The following is a 5,416-nucleotide window of genomic DNA, read 5'->3' on the forward strand; positions in this document are numbered from 1 at the left end:
GACTCAAACAAGAGGCCTGTGTCTCTGGACTGATCTCACCTACTTTGAAAGATGTCTGAAAAGTGAGATCACTTCATGTAGGGGGCCATGCCATTTTTGCCCTCATAACTACAAGCCTCTTCTGTAATAAATAATGATACTTTATCTCAAATATTATTCATTCTGCAAGTCTAGCTATCATTTCACGTTCAAATGTCATTTATTTCTAATTACATTCCTGTCCTTGCGGATTACATAAAATCTGGCCTGCGGTAGTCATTAAACCACAAATATTCTGGGGAAAGTAATTTTGTTGGTTTATGGTACAAAAATACTTGTTTAGGTGGCTCTCTTCCTGCCAGACAGCCTCCACACTTTTGTTTTTGTCAGTTATGATGGCTTTGTGGCACTTCTTGGTGAACTTGTAAACTTCAGCCACAGTTCCTCCAAAGAAGCCTCCAGCATAGTAAAAATCCCCCTCATCTAGGGGAATGAAAGCTTCAGAGACAGGACGTCGTTCATAGGTGAATATTTCGCGCTCGGAGGGAAAGAAAGCTGGGTGAATTGTGCCAAATACCTCGCTCAAAATCTCTACTCCAACATGGTCATTAAACTGCATGTCTACATCAACACATACCAGAAACTCAACTTCATGGATAAAGCACTATTGAGAGTAGTGACTGATCATCCCCATCCGGCGCATGGAGATTTCCTACCACCTGGGGTAATTTTGGACTTTCAGAGGGACTATCTCCCTTCCAGCTTTGACAGTGATGTTAGGAACAACTTCAGGCCTATCAGTGAAGACTTCACTCTATGAATACTTCACTCTAAGAATATGACTTCACTCTAAGAATACTTCACTCTATGACCAACCATGAAATAAGTCTCTGCGGTTTCTAGAAACTTCTGGCAGAAGACGACATACCTAGAAGACACAAGAAGACTTTTATGGACTATAAATACAAAAGGAAACTGTCCAGACTTAAGACAGAATTTTGAGTAATAAATGAAGCAAATTTACACATTTTTGTTCAGACAAGAGATCAGAAATTATCGGACACCATTAGTGACTGACATTGATCTGAGGGAGAAAGTGTCCATTGTGCATGATTCCTTTCTGTAATGTTGCTCCAAGAAGTCAGTAATGTTGTTCCAAAATGCCAAGATACAATAAATAAATTAACAGTTCTAAATTCATCATCAGTTGTAACTGATGAAAACACTAGGAGGGGAGGGGGATAATGATTAGAATGACCTCTCCTGTCCTGAGATCTCTTGCCTTGAAAATCCCACAGAGTCACCAGACCAGCAGAAGTCCATCTGCTTAGAATTTTGACTGGAATTTGTTGTTTTCAGCTAAAGATATCAGCTCAGCATTTGCAACCTTTTATGATAAATTATTTTGCTCTAACAAACCTGATCTAACAGATATCAGAATGCATTTGTCTTCCAATGATTATGTCAAACATATTTCTTCTGCTCATAGGAATCTAATGGATGCTCCTTTTTCAATGAGGGAACTTCAGTTCACTATTAAAAATTTAAAAAATAATAAATCCCCAGAGATAGATGGCCTCCCTGCTGAGTTGTATAAGACCTTCAGTACGGTATTGTTAGAACCTCTCGTATGTATCTGCAACCATGTTTTCCATTCTGGTATCTTACCAGCATCACAGAAGGAGTCTTCAATAACTGTTATTCCAAAACAGAAGATATGACTGATCCAGCTTCCTATAGGCCAATTGCGCTACATAATAGCGATGCTAAAATCTTCACGTCTTTATCAGCTAACAGACTGAAGTGTATAATTACAGATTATATATTTCCAGATCAGACAGGATTTATGCCAGGAAGACAGATGACGGATAACATTCGACGTACTATAGATATTATATGAACATATGAAGCTGCCTTCTACTGAATCAGACCCTTGGTCCATCAAAGTCAGTATTGTCTTCTCAGACTGGCAGCGGCTCTCCAGGGTCTCAAGCTGAGACTTTTCACACCTATTTGCCTGGACCCTTTTTTGGAGATTCCAGGGATAGAACCTGGGACCTTCTGCTTCCCAAGCAGATGCTCTACCACTGAGCCACCGTCTCTCCCCATTATACTTTCAGAGAGCTTGGGAAGAAGATCTTAATAGAAATATTCACCCTACCTCATGGCAAAAAATCTGGAACTCTCCTACAAACTCTTCTTCAATTTTCAAAATTAAAATGCAATTCTTTAAGATTTTGACACGCTGGTATTTTCATCCTAGAAAACTTCATCAGATCAATCTGTGACTCAGCCCACGATTCTGGAAGAATTGTGGTCTTGTTGGCACATATTTTCACTGCTGGTGGGAGTGTCCCTTTAGTCAACATTTTTGGTTGGATGTTTTGCAACAAATCTCTTTAATAACTTCACAAATACTGCCTCTCTCTCCTAAACTTCTTTTAGATTTATGGGATGAGTCAACTGCAAATGTTTATCATAAGGATTTAATTCATATTCTTTTAGCTACTGCATGTCTTACTATTGCATCGTCTTGGAAATCCTCCTCACCCCCAACGAGGCTGGAGTGGTTTGACAAAATTTGGGACCAATTTGTCATGCAGAAGATCACAACAGTCATGGATCATGCTAACTCTGATTCCAATGACCCCCATGACACTGGAATCAATCAGTGTACTGGAGTAAGTCTGCATAGGAACTGAGCTAACACAATCTCCTTTTCCCTTTGTCTCCCCCTCTGCTTTCTCCCACTAAATCTAAGATTGGGCATCCTGAGTTAATATGGTGCAATTGACGTGTTAACATGGTCTGATAAGGAACAAAAATAGAAAAATACAAGGAAGGATTTCCCCTTCCCAGCTCTTTGCTATAAATACCAGGCACATTTTGGGATATAAAGACGAGGTCTGATCCTTGCTTGCATGCTTTTATATGCTCAAGATGAATGTTGCCTACCGATAAAACACTAGTAAAAGTTTCATAACTGAATAAGAAACACCTGAGTCTTCCACATATAGTTAATGTGCTCGATCTTACACACTCTAGCAGGAACTCATGATGCAGCCAAGGTGAAGTAGCCCCTGTGCTTTTGACTCTCAAAAGTTCATATTGTGAAAATCTGGTTGGTCTCTAAGGCCCTCTTATTGGACTCAAATCTAGCTTTTGTGCCTCTCCTGTCCTTACATTTTTGCTTGCCCAACACATTGTACAAGGTATATATATATATATATATATATATATATATATATATATATATATATATATATTTATTTATTTATTTATATCCCGCCCTCCACTCTAAATCTCAGAGTGGCTCACAATTTCTACCTTTCTCCCCCACAACAGACACCCTGTGAAGTAAGTGGGGCTGAGAGAGATCTCCCAGAAGCTGCCCTTTCAAGGACAGCCATGTGAGACGTATGGCTGACCCAAGGCCATTCCAGCAGCTGCAAGTGGAGGAGTGGAGAATCAAAGAACAGGGTGTCTGTTGTGGGGGAGAAAGGTAGAAATTGTGAGCCACTCTGAGATTTAGAGTGGAGGGCAGGATATAAATCCAATCATATCACATTTCCAAATTAGACTATAATGACTGCTCAAAATAGCATTTTGCCAATCGTTTTTTTGTACACAGCTGCACTGATCTGAAATGAAAAACAAAACAGCATTTGAGATTATGGTGACTCTGAAATAAACAGTACTGCTGCATTAAGTAAAACATCTCTTCCATGTCTGCTTTCATGTGGAGAAATCTAACTCAATAGCTGCATAGACTCTATGAGTATCACACTGAGTGCATGGCATGGGTTTCACTTCATTGTCCAAAGATGGGCCATTCTGAAACTGAGAAGTTGTTGGATGATCGGATGTAGGTATCCCCAGAGTGTCTTTGTGCCATCTTGTACTGTACTTGCATGGTAAAGCTTCTATCACTGATTTGTAGACTGAGTGGAAGCCCCGTCAGAATCTGATTCAGGCTGCATTTAGTTTTATTACTATTGCTGTCTTAATCATCTGCCTCTCCTCCATTATGACTTGTATTTGTCTACGGGAGCTTTGACTCTTGAAAGCTCACACTCCAAAAATCTTGCTCTCTAAGGCGCTACTGGCTGTTCTGGCTGATCTACTGCAGACCAACACAGCTGCCCTCCAGAATACGTCTTTTCATGTGGCTGCAGACCAACTGTAATGGATTTTTGGTTCTCTATGAAAATCTGGTCAAGCAGGCCTGGGCGAAGACACCCTGACTAGGCCGCTTGGCTGAATAAACATTCTCTCACAAGAGATAATTGGTAAACGGCCTTCAAAACAAACGATCTGCTCCTGGAAGGAGCTTGGCACCATCCCTAATGGGCTTCTTCATTGGCGAATTCCATTCAGCTGAGCAGATATCTTGAACCCTGGGAATCAAGGCGACTGGTCGGCAGCATGTAATCTTGGTTCCTTGGTAACGAGAGAGAATGGTTACATCATCTCCTGGATTATGATTGGCTCATTTCTATAAGACACCTGTGTTTTTGCCTAAGACTTAGCTGTTGAACGACTGGCAAGTTATCATGTCAGTGACTAAAGCAGCTCGCTGTTGTTCCTGAGGGCTCTGGCCTTGTTTTGTTGGAGAGAACACTGACTTAACATCCTTTGGTAACTATCTGCTTTGCAAGCATTAGCTATTCTGGATAAGTATGGTTTTCTTGTTTTGGACCCCCTTCACTGTCATGTCTGTTTTAAATATTTTTGCATGTTAAATAAAACATTTATGGTACGAACTTGGTGTGCTTTTTGCCTCCATAGCCTTAAAAGCTAAGTTCAGAAGCCTTGGGCTGCTCAACTAGGGTTGCCAATCCCCAGGTGGGGGCAGGGGATCCCCTGGTTTGGAGACCCTCCCCCCGCTTCAGGGTCATCAGAAAGCGGGGGGAGGGGAGGGAAATGTCTGCTGGGAACTCTATTATTCCCTGTGGAGATTTATTCCCATAGAAAATCATGGAGAATTGATCTGCGGGTATCTGGGGCTCTAGGGGGGGGGGCTGTTGTTTGGAGTAGAGGCACCAAACTTTCAGTATCGCATCTAGTGCCTCTCCCCAAAATACCCCCCAAGTTTCAAAACGATTGGACCAGGGGGTCCAATTCTATGAGCCCCAAAAGAAGGTGCCCCTATCCTTCCTTATTTCCTAAGGAAGGAAGGAATTGAAAAGGTGTGCCGTCCCTTTAAATGTGATGGCCAGAATTCCCTTTGGAGTTCAATTATGCTTGTCCCAGCCTTGATCTTGGCTCCACCTTTAATGTCTCCTGGCTCCACCCCCAAAGTCTCCTGGCTCCACCCCCAAATTCCCCAGATATTTTTTGAATTGGACTTGGCAACCCTATGCTCAACCCATGGTTAATGTTTCGTTTGGAAACTCCGAACTGCAAGCCCACCTTGCAGGCTTGACTTTCTGGAGTA

At 41.7% G+C, this 5,416-nt stretch overlaps 1 pseudogene; it reads right to left on the reverse strand.

Annotated features, from left to right (window-relative positions):
• Window positions 1-230: 230 nt before the first annotated feature.
• LOC132580045 (histo-blood group ABO system transferase 1-like) lies at window positions 231-2,145 on the reverse strand (annotated as a pseudogene).
• Window positions 2,146-5,416: the final 3,271 nt, after the last annotated feature.

Source organism: Heteronotia binoei, chromosome 12 (assembly GCF_032191835.1).
Source record: "Heteronotia binoei isolate CCM8104 ecotype False Entrance Well chromosome 12, APGP_CSIRO_Hbin_v1, whole genome shotgun sequence".
NCBI classification, from domain to species: domain Eukaryota; kingdom Metazoa; phylum Chordata; class Lepidosauria; order Squamata; family Gekkonidae; genus Heteronotia; species Heteronotia binoei.